The 22,241-nt window shown below is 38.9% G+C and overlaps 1 protein-coding gene across 15 annotated transcripts in view; it reads right to left on the bottom strand.

The window, feature by feature from the left end:
• The window catches only part of RIC3 (RIC3 acetylcholine receptor chaperone), a 72,688-nt gene that overhangs the window by 49,388 nt on the left and 1,059 nt on the right, over positions 1-22,241 (bottom strand). The window lies entirely within an intron of this gene.

The following is a 22,241-nucleotide window of genomic DNA, read 5'->3' as shown; positions in this document are numbered from 1 at the left end:
CATGGGCCCCTTCAAGATGGGGAATTGATCCTGGCAAATCTGCCTCCCATTTTTATTCAAAGTCATCTTCCTGCTCACTGAGATAGATGCATATCTGATTGCCTCCTTTGGAAAGGCTAATCAGAAATTCAAAAGAATGCAATCATTCCTCTCTCACCTATCTGTGACCTGGAAGCCCCTTCACCACTTTGAGTCTTCCTGCCTTTGCTTTAAGTTATCCCACCTTTCCAGACTAAACCAAGGTACTTCTTACACACACTGATTGATGTCTCATGTCTCCCTAAAATGTACAAAACTAAGCTGTGCCCTGACCACCTTGGACACATGTCATCAGGACTTCTTGAGGCCATGTCATGGGCGCATGTCCTGAACCTTGGCAAAATAAACGTTCTAAATTAACTGAGATCTGTCTCAAATTTTGGGTGTTTACACTTATCAGACTTAAAAGGGTGCCTTAGTTGATTGTCTCCTGGGTCTGGAAAGAAAGAAAGAAAAAAAAAAGTCGGTGGAAAGGAGATTCTGTATAGAATGTGGACCTTTCCCACAAGAAAGAACCTTGCAGGGCAATTTCAAGATACGGCAAAGAAATATATTTGGACTTTAAATATTTTTATTCCTTTTTTTATTTGTTATGTGAAGTTATGCCAGAGTCAGGTGGGAAAGCAGGCTAGATTATATGGGGTGATATAAAGATATAAAACCCCTCTGATGAGACTTCACAGTTTGTAGGGCGTGCCTCCCCAGGCCTGTTAGGTAGGAATTTGGGTAATTTTTTTTTTTTTTTTTTTTTTTTTTTTGAGAGGGAGTCTCGCTCTGTCACCAGGCTGGAGTGCAGTGGCACGATCTCAGCTCATTGCAACCTCTGACTCCCTGGTTCAAGTGATTCTCCTGCCTCAGCCTCCCAAGTAGCTGGGATTACAGGCATGTGCCGCCACACCCAACTAATTTTTGTGTTTTTAGTAGAAATGAGGTTTCACCATGTTGGCCAGGATGGTCTTGATCTCCTGACCTCATGATCTGCCCCCCCCTTGGTCTCCCAAAGTGCTGGGATTACAGGCATGAGCCGAATTTGGGTAAGACTTAAAAAATCAGAATTTAGTTCTCAAAGTCAACTCTGCTCCTGAGGTAAGAAAGAAGGTAGGTGGGCAGGTAGGCTTGGAAGTTGCCTTCTGCCTTGTATCCTTTCTCAGTCAAGCTCCACTCCAGTGATACTCCTTTTCCTCTCAATATTGACTTTAAATGACATGGAAAATTTTGAAAAGAAATGCTTCTTTTTAAGAGTGGGTCAGCAACAGAAGCACAGCTTTAGACAGTAAAAGAAGGAAATCACCATGTCACCACCCTTTATTCTGGATGCTGGTGACTATGCCCCTTTTAAATTTTCAAGGATCTTAGTATATTAAATGATGAGTACTGGCTTTGGCTATTATGCACCTTCAAAAGCATGCCTAGCCAGCATTCAGGAAGCTAACTTTTCTCTTGAGAGAATCTATCAGGTGGCTAATGTTCAATAAACTAGATCTAATATTTGTAGTATTATGTTGTGGAACTTCACCTTACTGTGTTGAGAATACTATCTTCAAATCTGGCATAAAACAAAAAAATTAAAAATTAAAAACAGGTAATTACAAAAAAGCATTATTTTGCATCTCTAAAATTTAAGAATGACATTATACATCTCCCCCAAAACTTTTATAGATCTGTCAGCCAGGAAAATTTTAGGATACCTATTATGTTCAAGATTCTGCCATATGCAAGAAAAGAAGAGAGCGATAAAGGTAATAGAAACAATAGTTCCCACATGGAACAATGCCTTCAAAACCAGAATATCTAAAACAAAGACATAAATAACAGCAACAGCAGCAGCAGCAGCAGCAGGGTGTCAAGGACCTTTTTAATAGATAAACTAAATATTCAAGTATTGAAAAGATGCAAAATCTTTCTTTAAAAAAAAGAGTTAGCTGGGCACAGTGGCTCACACCTATAATCCCAGCACTTTGGGAGGCTTAGGCGGGTGGATCATGAGGTCAGGAGATCAAGACCATCCTGGCTAACACGGTGACACCCTGTCTCTACTAAAAATACAAAAAAAAAAAAAAAAAAAATTAGCCGGGTGTGGTGACGGGCACCTGTAGTCCCAGCTACTCGGGAGGCTGAGGCAGGAGAATGGCGTGAACACGGGAGGCGGAGCTTGCCGTGTGCCAAGATCGCGCCACTGCACTCCAGCCTGGGTGACAGAGCAAGACTCTTGTCTCAAAAAAATAAATAAATAAATAATATAATAAAAAATAATATAAAAAAGAGAGGCAAATGGAGTCAATTACTGAAGGGAATGAAAGAATAGGAGAGAAGCAAAAGCACACCAGGAGGAAAGAAGAGTGTGTACATGAGATTGAGAACAAAGAAACCATTAAGTAGGACTTACTACCAAATTAGTTTGGCTCCATTTAGGGGAGTAACAAGAGATAAGAAGTAAAGATTGGGAGGAGTTAAAATGCTAACTTGTGTGATATATAAATTTGATACAGTGGACCTTGATGAGAAGGGTACTTGATGGGGATTAATCTAGCAGCTGAATATAGGGTCTAATATAGACAGAAACTAGGGTCTGGGAAAACATCAAAAAGGCTATTATAGTAATTTAGCACTGAGACGCAAATCTCTGAGGTGGTGGCTAGAGCTATAAAAAGGAAAGGATAGGTCTATAAACTAAAAATAAAATTCTAAGGCCACCAACTGACTGATGGGTCATCTCTTGGCCAACGGGACCCCAAAGTAACCTTGAAAACTAAATTCTTGGCTATGATGGGATGGGGGTTCAAACCCACCTCATTATACCCCTTCCCTCGAAAACCACTATTAGCCTTTCTTCCCTAACTACCAAACAGAAACCAGCTGTTTCAAAAAAATCCACCACTGCTATCAACCAACCACCTGATACTGTCCCTCCTTTTTTGCCTGATAAGAGACTACCAACCACAGAATGGTTCTGGCTAGTCTACAGAGAATGCACAGTAAGGGGTTTCATGTCTTCTGCTTCACCTTTTGATGTCAGAAGGCTGAAAACTCCACTCTCTGACCACGCTATTACTGCCATTTTGTGTGTATAAGACCCATGAAGGACATGCTTCTCCTTTCATAAATATTCATGACTCCCCCTACAGCTTATTGAATATGTATATATGGCCACCCTGCTCAGCATGAATTCCTGTTCCCTTTGCCCATCCCTCCAAGTGTGTGTGCTGCTTCTGGCTGGAGGCTACACTTCCCAGCCTGTCAGAATGGCCACCCTGAAGGTTGTAACCCTTTATAAGAAATAAAGTCTCCTCTTCTCTTCTAAATTTATAAATCATATTTTTTAAGTTAACATGTCCAAGGTCTATTACCATGTAATCAGTGCCATTTAACACTGAACAAAAATAGAGCTCATGGAGGAGGAGTCAGAAAACTCCAAGATCAACAGTTTAAGATAGAGAAGATAATGAAGAAACTTGGAAGGCTTACTGTTAGGGAACAACTGAATATACATTTTTCACACATTATATTCCAGTTGTTGATGGAATACAGACTTTTTTTTTTATTAGACTGCAGTTAGGCTTCAGAGGAAACTCTAAGCTATCTAAATGACAAAGCTAATTAAAATTGAGTGAATGGTTCCCAATACCAAAAGGGTGGAAGAATACTGTATTTATGTGGAAAAAAGAGAAAGAAAAGAAAAATGAGCTAGCCAAAGATGACTAGAAACAAACCAATATCATAAAAGTCAGAGGAGGATGAAATTGAAGGCAACTGAGAAGACTGGAAACAGATAAACTAATGGCAATCCTTGTTTTCAGACACAATATATTCTTGAGAAATGGATGGCCATAACATGAAATCCTGACTGTCCACCTGTTTAGACAATAACAGAAACCAAAGTACTACAAAGCCTCAGAGTCAAAGGGGGCCTTAAAAGTCATCCAGTCTTAATAAGTGGTGTGGGGACAGGTAGATATTCACATGTAAAAGAATAAAATTGGACCCTTATCTCATACCATATACAAAAATTAACTCAAAATGGATGAAAGACCTAATTATAAGAGCTAAAACTTTAAAAATCTTATAGGAAAACATAGACATAAATCTTTGTGACCATGGATTAGGTGACAGTTTCTTAGACAGGACACCAAAAGCACAAACAACAAAACAAAAGGTAGGCAAAGTTAATGTCATCAAAATTTAAAACTCTGGTGCTGCAAATGACACCATTAAGAAAGTGAAGACAACCCACTGAGTGGGAGAAAATATTTGCTAATCATGTATCTGAAAAGGGTTAGTATCCAAAATATATAAAGAATTCTTACCATGCAACATTAAAAAGACAAATAACCCAAGTAAAAATGAACAATTGTGGCCAGGTGTGGGGGCTCATGCTTGTAATCCCATCACTTTGGGAGGCTGAGGTGGGCAGATCATTTGAGGTCAGGAGTTCAAGACCAGCCTGGCCAACATGGTGAAACCTCATCTCTACTAAAAATACAAAAAAATTAGATGGGCGTGGTGGTGCATGCCTGTAATTCCAGCTACTTGGGAGGCTGAGGCAGGAGAATCGCTTGAACCCAGGAGACGAAGGTTGCGATGAGCAGAGATCACACCACTGCACTCCAGCCTGTGTGACAGAAGTGAGACTCGGTCTCAAAAAAAAAAAAAAAAAAAAAAAGAGCAAGGGATCTGAATAGACATTTCTCCAAGGAAGACAAACAAATGTCCAATAAGCACAGGAAAGGATGCTTAACACCATTCGCCACCAAGGAAATGCAAATCAAACTCACGAGGAGATACCACTTCACACTAACTAGGATGACTATAATGAAAAAGATAATAGCAAGTGTTTGAGGGATGTAAAGAAAAAGGAACTCTCATACGCTGCTAGTGGGAATGTAAAATGGTGCAGCTCCTTTGGAAAACAGTCTGGCAGTTTCTCAAAAGGTTAAACATAGAGGACCATATGACCCAGAAATTCCACTCTTAGGTATACAGCCAGGAATATGCTCACACAAAAACTTGTACACAAATGTTCACAGCAGCATTATTCATAGTATCTAAATGTCCATCAACTGATGAATAGATAAACAAAATGTAGTATATCCACACAACACAGTATTATCCAGCCATAAAAAGAAATAAAGTACTGATCCATACTACAACATGGATGAACTCTGAAAATATTATAAGTGAATACAGCCAGTCATGGAAAACCACATATTATATGTTTCCATTAATAAGAAATATCCAGAATAGGTAAGTCTATAGCACAGAAAGTAGACTAGTGATTACCTAGAGCTGGGGTTTGGAGGGGTGCAGAGGAAGGAAAAAGTGACTGCCTAATGTGTATGAGGTTTTTGGTGGGGAGGTGTGTGATTTAAAAAGTTCTAAACTTGACTGTACTGATAGTTGCACAACTCTATGAATATATTAAAAACTACAGTGACTGGACATTTTAAATAGGTGAATTGCATGATATGTAAATTATGTCTCAATAAAGCTTTTTTTTTTAAAGACAGCTAGTCTAACCACCTGTGTTTGACACTCTCATATGCTTCAAATTGTGGTCCTAATTCTGCTGAATACCTCAGGATAGAAAACAATGCTTTCCCCAGGAAGCTCATGCTACCTCTACACAGCTCTGACTGATAGGACTGTCTTTATATAGAATTGATGAGTGAGTAACAGGAGAAAGAAAGAAAACAAAAAATAGGGTTTCAAAAAGCAACGCTGAATAAAACATGATGAGGTCCGAAGAAACCTATGTTAGAACTGATTAAAGAAGTTAATTGATAAGGAAACCTGTATTAGAATTAAGAAGGTTATTGATAACATCAAAGAGGTGTTGAAAAAGTAAAAAATACTATTTTCAAAGACAGAAGAGGGATTTGGAGAGCAATGGAACATATAGACTAGATAGCAAAAAATATGTTTCATATCCTAGAAGAAATCTGAGTACTTTATATGCGGTATCATTGTTCACATATTTACTGCTGAGCACTTAACAATGTGACAGACACTATGTCAGGCTCTGAGATTAGAATGACAAATAGAACAGAATCCCTGTCTTTAAAAAGAGCTTACAGACAGGGAGCATAGTTACAATGACATGGTAACTCTACCTTAACCGTCAAATCCAATGACTTTTTCTCAGTTCTCACTCTTAATTTTCTGCAGTACAAAAAAGTAATTTCAATAAATATTGGATTAATCTGAATAAATCCTTGTCAAATTTTCCTGCCTTAATCTCTATGGCACATTACTTACTCTTCTCTTTTTCCACTGGTCCTTCAACCTATTCCTTCTCAATCTCTTTCACTGGTTCTTCTTTAATCCCCTTCCCCAATACTTTGTCTCAGCCTGTTCTTTCTTTATACTTTCCTTCGGCAAGCTCATTTATTCAAGGAATACACTGTAATTTCCAAAATGTGTACTTCTAGTTCTGACTTTTCCCCCAAGCTCTTGTCTCTTATCTCTTAATACAATTAGTATATATGTCTTCTTGTATGTCTACCACCTCAAGCCTAAAAATGAACTCATTTTCACCTCCTAAAACCTGCTCTCCTCTTGTATTTCCTTTCTTTGTAGATTCATTCTCTCCAAACTTCAGGCTTGAGACCTACAACCTCTGCTACCTGTGACACTTAAGATGGTAGGCAACAATGACAATGTTACATTTGGCAAAGATTTCTCTTCTCATAAAGTTAACAGGCCTCAACAGGTAGCAACCTCACCTCTTGGATCCTGGTACCACCATGTTTCTTAAAACTGAATAGCCCAGAATCTATAAAAAGTCAATGATTATAAAACATTTGGAAATTTCTAGTGGGAATTTTTTTTACAAAAGAAAAATTTGAAACTATGAAATATGCCAGGTATATAAAAGTATACATACTTTATGAACATTTGTATATCCACCGCCCAAATATAACTGAAGTCCCTGGTATACTTTTCCCCCACACCCTCTCTGAGATAAACACCATTCTGATTTTGGTGCTTATTATCAGAATGCGTGCTTTTAGATTTTACTGCATTAACTATGCATCTATAAACAATATATAAGCATCCATAAACAACATATAATACTGCCTTGAATGTTTTAAAACTTCATATTGTGGATAGGCAGTGGTGACGGTTGCACAACATTGTGAATGTACTTAATGCTACTGAACTGTTTACCTAAAAATGGTTACCACAATTTTAAAAAGTCCTTTATATTATGGGATTATATTGGACACATGCTTCTCCAACTTTCCTTTTCTGCCTTTTTTTCCAGGTGGGGAATCAACACTTTGGCCAACAAATGTATCCATGTTGACATGTAAAGCTCTAGTTGATTCATTTAAAATGCAATATAGCATCACATTGTATGACCATATTATAATTTATTTACCCCTTTTTCTGCTGATATTTAGATTATTTTCAATTTTTCTCTATTACAAATGTTCTAGTTCACAGTTACATTACAAATAAGATTTGTGCTTTTTTAAGTTTGCTTTATTAAAAACAGCTAAAGAAATCAGAATAAAGATATCAGAACATAAAACTGTAGGTTTTCTAATCTAGAAAACAAAACAGCTGTGTGCCTATCTCTATAGGTACTTAAGTATTCTGTAAAAGGGAACGCGACTAAATCCTAATTGTTTATTGAAAGCTTTGCCCATATTCAGGTTTCCTTAATTATCAAAATTTAATCCCAGCATTTAGCAAGGCTGAGGTGGGAAAATTGCTTGAGCTCTGGAGTTCAAGACCAGTCTGGGCAAGATGGCAAGACCTCCTCTCTACGAAAAACTTTTATAAATCAGCCGGGTGTGGTGGCACGCACCTGTAGTCCCAGCTACTCAGGAGGTGAGGCAAAAGGACTGCTCAAGCCCAGGAGTTTGAGGCTGTGGTGAGCTATGATCACACCACTGCGTGATCAGCCTGGGCAACAGAAGGAGACCCCATCTAAAAAAAAAAAAAAAAAAAATTCACTTAAGTTATCATTTAAGCTTAACTAAAAACTTAATGTCAATGGATTCTGGCCAGGTGAGGTGGCTCACGTCTGTAATCCCAGCACTTTGGGAGGCCAAGGCAGGCAGATCACCTGAGGTCAGGGGTTCAAGATCAGCTTGGCCAACACGGTGAAACCCCGTCTCTACTAAAAATACAAAAATTAGCTGGGCATGGTGGCACATGCCTATAATCCCAGCTACTCGGGAAGCTAAGGCAGGAGAATGGCTTGAACCCAGGAGGCGGAGGTTGTAGTGAGCCAAAATCGCACCACTGCACTCCAGCGTAGGTGACAGCGAGACTCCCTTTCAAAAAAAGAAAATTAATGGATTTTACAAAGTGAAGCTCTACCTTCCTTTGTTAATAACCATACCTATTACTAAAAACAAAAACAAAAAAACTTCAGCACTGTTAACAAAAGAGTTTTCTGAAAGCAACATTAACTCATCTACAGCATTTCATTCTTGGGGCAAATAAATCTGTAAAGAGCTGGACATGTTTCTATTTTAATAAAAAATAGAAACAGCAGTTCAAGAAAGGTCTTAAGGGGGCCAGTTCCTTAAGATAGCCAAGCTTTTCCCTAAACATTGAGGAAGTTGTAGAGGCCATATTTGATTCAGCATTACTTGAAGTAGAAGCCAAGACAATAGCTGTTTCTTCCTCACCGGTCTCCTCCAAGGGCCCTATCTTGTTACATTTCCCTTCTACCTGATTCTGCTTTGTTCTCTACTGCTTTCACATTATCTGCTAATTTAATCAGATTTTTTTCATCTTTCATCAACCTCTCCATTCTCAATCCATCCTATATATTACTAAAAGAGATCATTATGTGTCTAAGTTGCTTAGCACAGGGCCCGATCCATACACTCAATACACATCAATTACCACTGTTTTGTTACCAGAATAATCTTCCTAAAGCACAATTCTAACTGGTCTTGCCAGTTCTCTGATCAAAAGCTTCTAATAGTTTCCACTGACGACAAGAGGCTGTATTACAGCAGAATGGAGGTAGCAGAGTGAAGTGGAATGAGTGCCACCTTTTCAGTCAGTTACTGGTTAAGATTATGGCTGTGCCTCCAACTATTTCAGTGGAGGTTAAATTAATCTTTCTAGAGCTCATTTTCATCATCTGTAAAATGGACATGATATCTACTTTCCAGAGTTTACAAGAATTACAGATTAAATAATATCATATATACAAAGCACCTAGCACATATAGTAGGTATTTAACAAATTATGATTTTCCTTCCCACAAACTGAATTCCTAAACAACTGAATTCCATAATCTAACCCAAAAGTGCCTCTTCACACTACTTTCCCATTACACACCACTCACTTAGTCAAACTAGGGTTCTCACCATGCTTTGAACCTGACTTTCACCTTCTTGCTTCTGAGCCTATGCTTATCCTCCATTGGCTTTGCTTTCCTCTCCAACTCCACATATCTAAATCCAGCCAATCCTCCAAGGCCCAGGCCAGATACTGCCCCCACGCCCCCAAAGCATTTTCTCATGCTACTCCCCATGCCTGTAAAACACACTACTTGAGCCTCTTTAATTGCACTTACCACACTTGGCCTTAATCAAGAGTTTTATTAATGTGTCTTATAGCCTGTACTTAAATGAATTGGGAAACAAAAACAGATAACATTTTCCACTAAGCACCATCTCTATCCAATTTTATTTGGTGTATATCATATCTGAGAACTAGAAAAGCAGCCTCTAACATCCAAAAGTTGGCCTGGTATTATCAGCTAGGCATTAATACTGCTATGCGCTGGCTTGGTACTCACAGATGAGTTGTGGTGTTCTCCTGCTACACATAAGCTATTTCAGAACACCAACATTAGACAAGGCCATCCTGTGATCATGATGGACCAAGAAAAAAACAAGACCACTCTGTAATCCGCCTGAACACAGACAAAACATGAACACTGCCCAAGCCACTAAATATCTAATACCCCCAGTGCTGGGTAATGTGAACGATGGGGCTGCTTTAGCAATTACAGCTTTAGCCTTTCTCTAGTTGGCCCTCCCTTTAGATAAACTGTTAAGATACCAGTCCTAGAATTTGCCTTACTTCCCGAAAGCATCTAATTCAGAGTAAAGTACCACATCCTTAAACCATCCTCCAGATCACCTAACACAAACCCAAATCCTATAATGACTTTTTCTAACCGTGCCTTATTGAGATGCCCCACAATTCCCCATGGTGTGCATTCTCCCTTGTTGCAATGAGTAATACACTCAATTTGTTCAACTACAGGTGTGTTCCTAGTGGCCTCCGACTGGAAGACAAACTAAGAACTTGAATAAAGGCCTAGTGTTTTATTTGTTTGGGTCCCCAGGGCAGGCTCTGGGTCTTGCATACTACAATCTTGGCTGACCTGATTTGGATGAATTATACTGCAAGTGTTAGCCTTTATTAGAATCTCAAGATCCTGCCCAGTCATTTGTAGGGCTAAAAATAGTTTTTTACTTCATTATCCTGCCAGTTTTCAATTTTATAGTTTCTAGAATAGAAACTGGCAATTAGGATGACTGATCAAGCAAGGTATTCCATACCCACTTACCTGTAAGTTTCTAAACTTGAAAAAATACCTAATTTACATGCACTCATGGGCTCTCAAATTGTCTGTTGTTTTCTGTTCATTTCCACAATATATGAACAGGAAAATGACCCTCTGAAATTAAAATGATTTCCTAATCTCTGTCCTTCAAACATTCCTTCAGAGTAGATTTCTGATGCTTCATTAGGGAAAATAAATGGTAAGCAACCAAAATAATATATTTGTCTTCAGGCACTTACATACCAATACATAAGAAGCTAGTTTAAGATAACAAAGAACTATGTATGTATATGTATGTCATACATGTATATGTGTATATGTTTGTATGTGTATATTTATATACACATATACATGTATCTGTATATTTTCACATCTCAGAGAGATTAAGACTCAGGGGGACACAACTTACTTAGGGAGAACATCGTGACAAAGGGTCTGTGCTATTCCACAGGAACAGGGCCACTGGAGAGGGGCTACTAAGGAACCCTATTTATAAGCATTCAGGCAGGGTCAGCAGGAAAGATGCCCAGACACAGTGTTACTGTGGGAACACCAAAGGTTCCCAGCCAAGTAGAAGTAGTAGATAGGACTCTCTTGAAGCCACCTCTAACACGGAGTGGCACACTGTCATCTTGGAGTATTTCAACTACCCTGGAACCTATTCAAACTCTCATTCAGCTGACAATGGAACAACTGACAAGTTCTTGACCAAGTGTGCTGACATTTTTATGTTCCACAGGTACATAGGGAGAGCAGAGGAACTGCTACTCTGATCAAAGAAGAAACTCTGATGAAATGAAAGGAGAACCTCAGGAGAACGAGATCTTAGTGTTTCTGACAACAAAGTAGGAATCGTGTAGCACAAACTCTAGGAAGCCAGAGTTCAGAAGTTTTTTTTGTTTGTTTGTTTTTGAGATGGAGTCTCTGTCACCCAGCCTGGAGGGCAGTGGCACAATCTCAGGTCACTGCTTTGCCTCCCAGGTTCAAGTGATTCTCCTGCCTCAGCCGCTCAAGTAGCTGGGACCACAGGCATGCACCATCTTGCCTGGCTAATTTTTGTATTTTTAGTAGAGACAGGGTTTCACCATGTTGGCCAGGCTGGTCTTGAACTCCTGATCTCAGGCAATCTGTCTGCCTCAGCCTCCCAAAGTGCTAGGATTACAGGTGTGAGCCACCATGCCTGGCCCAGAGTTAAGAAGTTTTAAAAACAGACATAATGCCATGGCATGAGACGCTCTCTGAGAGGAAAGCCCTTAAAATGCCTTTCTATATGGGCACTTCAAAAATTCTCAGGCAGGTAGGAACAGCAGAGGAAAAAAAAAGTAGATGTGCAGGTAGCTCTTCTAAAAGGACAGAAAAGATGAACAGACAGACACATAAGTAATCAGCATGAAAGAGTGGTAAGACTTGGAAGAGTGACATGAGGAGGCCAAGGCCCAAAATAAATCCAGATTTACAAAAGGCCAGCAAAAGCAAAAGGGGTGTTTTTAGTGATGTTTAGAGAAAAGAGGCAACTTGCCTTAGGATAAAATGTAATGGTAAGAAAACAGAACTTGCCAACTTCCATTTTGCTTCTATATCAAAGGGGATAAATTTCTGGTGCAGTGGAGAATGAAAAATTCTAAGGGCAAAAGTAAAGTCCCAGAGGAGGATAAATTCAAGTCTATTCACTAAATAATTTCCATCAAGAGAACTGGGAAAACTTCCAAATAAGGTCACTGAACTAAAGAAATATTTAAGAAACTATGTGGGTAAAAAGTGAAGTCTTAAAAGAATGGAGATAGAGAACTACTGTTCCAGTCTGAGGAAAGTAGAAAGTGGATGACAAACTCTACAAACTACAGAGAAGTGAACATGTTGTAACCCTTGGGCTAGATTCTAAAAACGACTCTTAATATTTTTTGAATGGATATAGAAGGGAAAAGAAAGTACTTTTCTTCTGATTATAAAAGAAATGCATACCTACAGAAAACTGAGAAAGTACAGAAAAATTTAAAGAACAACCCCTCATAATTACATGATCTAGAACTATCCACTGTTAGAATGTTGACATCTTTCTTTTTTTTATTATTATTAAAGTTCTAGGGTACATTTTCACAAAGTGCAGGTTTGTTACATATGTATACATGTGCCATGTTGGTGTGCTGCACCCATTAACTTGTCATTTACATTAGGTATATCTCCTAATGCTATCCCTCCCCGCTCCCCCCACCCCGCAACAGGCCCCAGTGTGTGATGTTCCCCTTCCTGTGAAAATGTTCACATCTTTCTAGTGAGTATATATCTTTACTTTTCACTTGTATCATACAATGTTCCCATGTCATTTAAAACTCTTCATGAATATAAATTACTGAATTCATAATAGTCTATCACATGGATGCATGATCATTTATGTAACCATAATGAATGTAATAATAATAAGGTAATGGCTTACAAATGCTAATAGAGGAAGTCATGATCCCCAGGAGCCAGCTCTCATTAATTAACTCATTCTTTTACTCGTTCAATAAATATTTATTGTCTACTTACGTGCAGGCCTCATCTAAAGCTGGACACACAGCCATGAACAAAACAAATATAAATCCTTATCCTCAGAGAGCCTCCTTTTTTTTTTTTTTTTTTTTTTTTAAGATGGAGTCTCACTCTGTTGCCCAGGCTGGAGTGCAGTGGCACGATCTCAGCTCACTGCAACCTCCGCCTCCTGGGTTCAAGCAATTCTCTGTCTCAGCCTCCCGAATAGCTGGGATTACAGGCACCTGCCACCATGCCCAGCAAATTTTTGTATTTTTAGTAGAGACGGCATTTCACCATGTTGGCCAGGCTGGTCTTGAACTCCTGACCTTGTGATCCACCCGCTTTGGCCTCCCAAAGTCCTGGGATTACAGGCGTGAGCCACCACGCTCAGCCACAGAGCCTCCTTTCTAAGTAGGAAAAGAGACAATAAACAAGATAATGATAAATACTAATGAGAAAAAATAAGGCACGGAAAAGGGGTAGGACTGTGTTGGAAGTTAAGATTTTAGCTGGAATGGCCAGAGAAGGCATCAGGAAATGCAGTTTGAGAGAAAACATGAAGATGAAGGGAAAGGCACATGGATATCCAAAAGGAGCATTTCAAACAATGGAAACAGCAAATGCAAAGGCACTGAAGTGGGAACATGCTTGGCATATTCAAGGAACAGTGAGGAGGCAGCCAGTGTGGCCCCAACAAAGTGAAAAAGATAGAAAAGTAGAAGCAAGTGGGGAAGAGAATTACATAGGGCCTTTTGGGTCATGTATAGACTATCTTTTCATCTAAGCCAGGAAGCCACTGTAGAGTTTTGAGGAGGGGAGAGATGTGAGTTGACTTAAGCTTCAACATAATACTATATGGCAGCTATATTGAGAATAGACTGAAGTGGGGAAGGAAGAAGCAGGCAAACCAGGGTGACAGCGTAAGATGGAACAGAGCAACCAAATAACCAACTGGTTGAATGACCCTAAACAAAACGTTTCCATGAATACAGTGGTGGGACTCTAAAAGCAGTTTTAAATGACTAATACATTTAAAAAAATAATTTGACCTATCAAGAAAACATGCTGAGGCTGGGCATGGTGGCTCATGTCTGTAATTCCAGCACTTTGGGAGGCCAAGGCAGGCGGATCATCTGAGGTCAGGGGTTTGAGACCAGCCTGGCCAACATGGTGAAACTCCATCTGTACTAAAAATACAAAAAAAATTAGCCAGGCGTGGTGGTGGATGCCTGTAATCCCAGCTCCTCAGGAGGATGAGGCAGGAGAATTGCTTGAACTTGGGAGGCAGAGGTTTCAGTGAACTCAGATCCTGCCACTACACTCCAGCCTGAGCAACAGAGCAAGACTCTGTCTCACAAAACAAACAAACAAAAAGAGAACACATGCTGATCATAATCAAAGGTAAAATTATAAAAAAAGAAAGAAAAAAAGAAAAATTATAACATGGAGGGAAAAATTTGAACACCAACTAGATATTTAATGACATCAAGGAAGTATTGACTTTTTAGGTGTGACAATGGTATTGTGGCTACATTTTAATAAGAATCTGTTTTTAGAGATGCATACTGAAGCATTTAAGGATGAAAAATGATCCAATGTCTAGGATTTGCTTCAAAATAATCCAGTGAATGGGGGGAAAAGTGGGTGGGGATACTCATGACACAAGAGTGACCATGTATTGATGGCTGCTGAAGCAGGATGATATGGATTCATTTTATTACTCTCTCAACTTTTGCTTATGTTTGAAAATGTCTTCAACAAAAAGTTTTTTAAAAATCAAGAATGGCACACAGCTAAGAAATGGTAAGCAAATACACTGAATGAAACACTGAATGCTCTGAAAAAATTTCAAGAGCTAGAATTCTTGGCCAAATTTAAACAAATAAAATGCAACAAGGAAAACTACAAATTCCTACATTTCATTCCGAAACATCAAGTGAACAGTAGAAAGTGAACAAAACCTAGATGAGCAGCTCCTATTAAAAAGAAAAAAAAAAAGGCTCAGAATTCTAATACACAGCAAAGTCAGCAAGGAAAATGCTAAAAACTAAAGCAATCCCCAGGAAGTATTAAGTATAGAAGAAGAAGAGTGCAGGGAAACAACAGATTGCTCTTTCATGAACTGTCTTAGATATGCTGTTATTTGCAGTTCTAAGAGCCTCTTCTGAGAGGGCTGTGTTCAAATACTTGCAACTAGGTAATACCAGGAATGGATGAGGGAGCTAGGGATGTTAACACAGGAAAGAAGACTGAAGAAAGGGACATAATACTACTTTTCCAATTCCTGGATTAATCATCTTACACTTGTAGACCAAAAAGTATCTGGGACAGGCCTCAATCAATTTAGAAGTTTATTTTGCCAACGTTAAGGACACGCCCAGGAGAGAGGTCTGTGCCTTTCTCCAAAGATGATTTTGAGGGCTTCAATATTTCAAGGGGAAAAGTGAGCTGGAGGAGAAAGAAGGGTATGGTAATCTATATGTTGCAAGAGAAAAGGAGCAGGTAGAGGAATAGTCAATTATGTATTCATCTGGTGCTCAGTAAATCGGCACTTTACATAAGATAAGGTGAACATAGAGTAGCTACCTGTGGAGATACTTAATTTTTTATCTGTAGCTACCTGCTTAGGAACAAAAGGAAAGGCAGTTTCTTGCATGACTCAGCTTTCAGCTTAATTTTTTCCTTTTGGCATAGTGAACTGGGGTCCCAAGTTTTTATTTTCTTTTCACACACCTTTAATCTACTTTTCCTCCATTCCTATTTTGGCAAAGGAAATCACCATCTATCCCTTCACCTAAACCTGAGAATAATCCAGATGTCTCCCTCTCCCTCACTTTCCCATTCTATTTTAAAATGTCTCTTAAAATTATTCTCTTCCCTCCAATCTATCCACTGATAACCTCTCTTGCCCTAATATCCATATTTTCCTTTGGGAACTCCTCTCAACTCCAGAGTGGATTCATCAATATATTCTTTCTACCCACAGCACAAGTTAACTTAATTCAAGCCACTAACGTGAGCGGATATGTTTGCTGGAACTTCTGGGAAAGAATCTTTGGAGTGGGGCTGGAAGGTGAGAGTGATGGAGGACTTAAAAGAAAAGAGGCCTGGAGCTGTGCCCAGCAAAGTGCTGTAATCCCAGCATGTTAGGAGGCTGAGGTGGGACAATGACTTGAGGCCAGGAGTTCCAGGCCAGCTCTACATACATACATATATAAATGAGGCACTCTCACTTTCTCTGGGCAATAGCATGTGAGGAGTGTCCGAAACTTTTGCAACCATTGTTACTACCCTGAGAGAGCAGTCAGAGTACAGAACCAACTTGAGAATGAACCCAGAGTGAAAAGGACACAGAAAATAAGAGCTAGAGCCCCAGTGTGACAACTGTGAGTCTCTGGTTCAAACCATACTGCAAGACATTTCTAACACAGGGTCTTTTCATTTACACAAGTCAATAAATTCCCTGTCTTAGTCAAGCTGACTTTTCTGTCACTTGTCACAAGCATCCTAACTGACGAGCCCAATGACAATGATTTGGTGATGCTCATGATGTCTCAACTGGATGACTACAACAATCTTCTCCCTGAAGAAATCCTCACAATGCAGTGTCTACACTGCTGCCAGGGTGTCCTTTCTAAAACCAGGTTAAATGTAATGTTTCTCTTCTCCTTACACACTCAATGATGCCTCATCTGCCTTTAGAATAAAACCCAATCTCCTTAAGAATGACAGAAAAAAACCTTCACAATTTGGCCCATGCCAACTTCTCTGGTGTCTTCTCTCACAACTCTCAGGATACTTCAATGCTCCATGTTTCTTTTTTTTTTTTTTTTTTTCTTTTTTTGAGACAGAGTCTCACTCTGTCGCCCAGGCTGGAATGCAGTGGTGGGATCTCAGCTCACTGCAACCTCCATCTCCCAGGTTCAAGCGATTCTCCTGCTTCAGCCTCCCAAGTAGCTGGAATTACAGGAGTGCACCATCACACTGGGCTAATTTTTATATTTTTAGTAGAGATAGGGTTTCTCCGTGTTGGCCAGGCTGGTCTTGAACTCCTGGCCTCAAGCAATCTGCCTGCCTTGGGCTCCCCAAGTGCTGGGATTATAGACATGAGCCACCGTGCCTGGCCCTAAGCCTCTGTTTCTTTGCTCTGTATTTCTTCTACCTAGAATGCCCTTCTTTTTCATCTGGATTATTTAAACACACACACACACACACACACACACACACACACACACACACACACACACACACACCAAAACACTTTAAGAATAGCCTCCTCAATTTAGCCAAGGAAGGCAAAGCTGGGTTAACATCTAAATTTCAATTAATGTAATATGCCACATCAAAAAAGGACAAAACTCACATAATCATCTCAACAGACATAGAAAAAAGTATTTGATAAAATTCAATACCCCTTCATAATGAAAAACACTCAGCAAACTAAGAATACAAGGGAACTTCCTCAACCTGAAAAAAGGCATCTACGAAATGCCCCCAGATAACATTATATATGCTAGTAAAGCATACTTCTTAAGATCAAGGACAAGAAAGGATGTTTGTTCTTACCACTTCTATTCAACATTGCACTAAAGGTTCCAGGTAGGGCAGTTAGGCCAAAAAAAGTAAAAATAAAAATAAAAGGCATTCACATTAAAAAAAAAAAAGTAAAACTATCTCTATGTATAGACAACAAGTTCAGCGAGGTGACAAGATACAGTATCAATATACAAAAACTAATTGTGTATACACTAAGGAACAATCTGAAAACAAAATTTATAACAACATCAAAAAGAATAAAATACTTATGAATATATTTAACAAAATAAGACTTTCACACTAAAAACTACAATCTCCTTTAAAATAAATTAAAGACCTAGATAAATAAAAAAGAAATCCTCTGTTCATAGATTGAAAGATTTAATATTGGTAAGATGGCAGTACTCTCCAAATTGCTTCAGTTCACTCTATCAAAATCCCAACTGGCATTTTTTTTTTTTTTTTTTTTTTGGCAGAAACTAAAGTGATGATGCAAAATTCCTATGGAAATGCTAGGTCACAGGACCCAAAATAGCAAAACAATCTTGAAAAAGAAGAACAAAGTTGGAGGACACATTTCATGACTTCATAACTTAGAAAACTACAATAATTAAGACAGCATGGTACTGGCATAAGGATAAGTGTATAGATTAACGTAATATAATTGAGAGTCCAGAAACAAACTCTTACATTTAGAGTCAACTGATTTGACATGGGTGCCAGAACAATTTAATGAGAAAAGAAGAGTCTTTTCAACAAATGGTGCTGGGGCAACTATATATCCACATGAAGTTGGACTCCTACCTTACCCACATACACAAATTAATTCAAAGGGATCAAAGACTTAACTGCAGGAGCAAAAACTATAAAACTTGAAAACATAGGCATAAATCTTCATGACCTTAGATTTGGCAATTTGTCTCAGATATGACACCAAAAGCAGGAGAAATAAAAGAAAAAAGTAGATAAATTGGACTTCATCAGAGAAAATGTAAAACTTTTCTTATTCAAAGGGCACCATCAAGAAAGTGAAGGCAACCACTGAATGGAAGAAAATATTTGCAAATCATATATCTGATAACAGATTTGTACCTAGAATATACAAAGAACTCTTACAACTCAACAATAAAAAGACAAGAAGCCAAGTGTGGTGGCTCACACCTGTAATCCCAGTGCTTCAGGAGGCCAAGGTGGGAGGATCACTTGAGGCCAGAAGTTCAAGACCAGCCTGGGAAATATAGTGAGAGCCTCATCTCTGCCAAAAAATTTAAAAATTAGCCAGGTATGGTGGCACACACCTGCAGTCCTAGTTACCTGGGAGGGTAAGGTGGGAGAATCACTTGAGCCCAGGATTTTGGGGCTGCAGTGAGCAATGATGGCACCACTGTACTCCAGCCTGTGCACCAGAGTGAGACCCTGTCTCTCTCTCTCTCAAAAAAAAAAAAAGACAAGTAATCCGACTTTTAAAGAGGGTTAAAAGGACCTGAATAGATGTTTCTCCAAAACAAGATATACAAATAGACAAAGAGTGAATAAACACACAAAAAATGCTCAATGTCATTAGTCATCAGGGAAATGCAAATAAAATCACAATGAGATACCATTTCATTCCCACTAGGATGGCTATAATCAAGAAGACAGATAACAAACAAGCATTGACAAGAAACCAGAAGCCCTCTTACACTGCTGGCGGTCATGTAAAATGGTACAGCTGCTTTGGAAAATGGTCTGGCAGTTCCTCAAAAGGTTAAACATGTAATAACCATACGACCTAGAAATTCCACGCTTAGTTCCAGCCACACTGGAATGCTCATATTTTCCAAATGTATACACTCAAGAGAAATGAAAACATTAAGTCTACACAAAAATTTGTACACAGATATCAGTAGCAACATTATTCATAATAGCTAAAAGGCAAAAATTCAATGTCCATCAATTGATTAATGAATAAATGAAATGTGGTATATCCACACAATGAAATATTATTCAGCCATAAAAAAAGTACTGCTACATGCTACAACATGGATGAACCTTGAAAACATTATGCTAGTTAAAAGACGTCAGTCACAAAAGATCAGATATTATATGATTCCATTTATACGAAACGTCCAGAACAGGCAAATCTATAGAGACATAAAGTAGATCAGTGGTTGCCTAGGGCTGGAGGTGGGCTGGGGGATTTGTGGAGTAGTAGCTAAAAAGTACAGGGTTTCTTTGGGGGCTGAAGAAATATTCTAAAATTGGTTGTAGTGATGGTTGCACAACTCTGAATATACTGAAACCCAATAAATTGTACACTTTAAGTGGGTGAATTGTATGATATATAAATTAGATCTCAAAAAAGCTGTTATCAAAAAAAAAAGAAAGACTTCCCTCCTCTATGTTCTAGGAAACCTGTCTTTTTTTTTTTTTTTTTGGCAGAGTCTCACTCTGTTGCCCATGCTGCAGTGCAGTTACACAATCATACCTCACTGTAGCCTTGACCTCCAGACTTCAAACGATCCTCCCACCTCAGCCTACAGAGTAGCTGGGGCTACAGGTGCACATCACATCACCATGCCCAGCTAATTGAAAAAAAAAAAAACTTTTTTTTTGTAGAGATGGGGGTCTTGTTATGTTGCCCAAGCTGGTCTCAAACTCCCAGGCTCAAGCAATCCTTCCACCACAGCCTTTCAAAGTGCTGGGATTACAGGCATGAGCTGTCACACCTGGTTTATGAAACCCTTCTTAAGTCCCAATAACACTGACCATTGCATACGTGTCTCCATTGTTCCTTGAGCAGACTTGAGTAACTGTGACTGACACTCTTGCATTTATCTGCTAACATGTCTGTTTTGCATTTATCTGTTGACATGTCTGCTTTCCTTTATAAACTGTGGCCGCCTCAAAGCATGGAGTTCGCTCATTTTTTCTTGGAATACATAGTGTCTATACACTGTGTGCACAGTATGTGATATGGTACATCATAAATATTTGTTAAAAGACTATCTTAAAGGCTTTCATGTGGAAAGGGAACTGTGCTTGTTTCATGCACATCAATGGGCAAAAATGGAAGACATAACAACATGTATTTTTAAGAATTTTCAAATACTCAGGGTTATTACTTTCTTCAAAGCAGGGATTTCTGGGTTCTGAGAATTCTCTGAATTGATACTGAAATTTTGAGTATATTTATAAAGAGTATGTACATTTTTCTAGAGAGAAAATACAGTTTTAGGCTGAGTGCAGTGGCTCAAGCCTGTAATCCCAGCACTTTGAAAGGCTGAGGCAGAAGGATCACTTGAGACCATGAGTTCGACACCAGCCTGGGCAATACAATGAGACTCCCATCTCTACCAAAAAAAAAAAATTTTTTTTTAATTAGCCAGGCATGGTGGCATGTGCCTGTAGTCCCAGCTACTTGGGAGGCTGAGATGGGAGGATCAGTTGAACCCTAGAAGTAGAGGCTGCAGTGAGCTGTAATCATGACTCTGTACTCCAGCCTGGGTGACAGAGTGAGACCCAGGGAAAGGGAAAGAGAAAGGGAAAGGGGGCCAGGAAGAGAGGAAAGGAGGCAGTGGGGGACGGAGGGAGGAAGGGAGGAAGGAGGGAGAAAGAAAGAAAATACATAGCTTTTATAAGATTCTCAAAGGGGTATGTAACCCCAAAATGGTTAAGATTTATTGCTGTAAGTTTCAGTTACTGGAATGTATCATTCAAGGTAAGTTTTTTCCTAGGTTATACTACTTCAGTAGCTTCTCCTTGTCAAAAACAGAATTTACAGTATTGGTAGCTTAATAGTCTTAAAGTATTTATTGACTGCCCATTATATGCCAGGTACTGAAGAAATAGTGGTAAACAAGACAAAGTCCCTACCCTTGCAAACTTACATTCTAGAAGGTGCAGACAAAAAACAAACAAGTAAACACTTAAGAATATTCCATATCATATAGTGCTGCCTATCATGAAGAATATAAAACATGATAAAATAGAGAATGATGGGAGAAAAGAGTTATTTTAGTTAGTGTCATCAGGGGAAGTCTCTCTGAGGAGGTTTCATTTGAGCAGAAATTTGAATGATGAGAAGGGCACTGAGGGAAAAGTACAGCACTTCAGGAATAAAGAGAACTGAAAGTACAAAGATCCTAACATGAGAACACTGAATACCAACACTTGAGTTCTCAAGGGAACAACCCATGTCTAATCTCCACTCTACATTTTCTACAACGTTCAGAAGAGTGTCTCCCACTCACAGTCAATAGTACTTGTTCAAGATAATTCACCATAATGGAAAGTAAAAAAAAAAAAATGTTTTCGAAGAAACTTCACTGTTCAGGATCATGATGAATTTACTCTTCTTCAAGGTAAACAATACCATTAGACAAAGTAGGTAAAAATCTTTGGGATTATTGCAATAAGACAGAAAAAAAAGAACAAATATGCAAAGATGTTTTAGAAGTCTCTCCCAAGTGGATAGTCTTACAAGCATAAAGATTATCAGGCAAATTCTGTAAACAGAATTATGTGTTCAATCTGCCCTCCACCCCTAAAGCTTGGTGCTTTGCATTTATAGTGTGTATGATGCTCAAGAGAATAGAACTACAGTCAATGTGCATAAAGCAGAGGG

The sequence above is a fragment of the Pongo pygmaeus genome, chromosome 9, assembly GCF_028885625.2.
Source record: "Pongo pygmaeus isolate AG05252 chromosome 9, NHGRI_mPonPyg2-v2.0_pri, whole genome shotgun sequence".
In the NCBI taxonomy this organism is placed as follows: Eukaryota; Metazoa; Chordata; class Mammalia; order Primates; family Hominidae; genus Pongo; species Pongo pygmaeus.
This window is presented reverse-complemented; position numbering and strand designations above follow the sequence as displayed.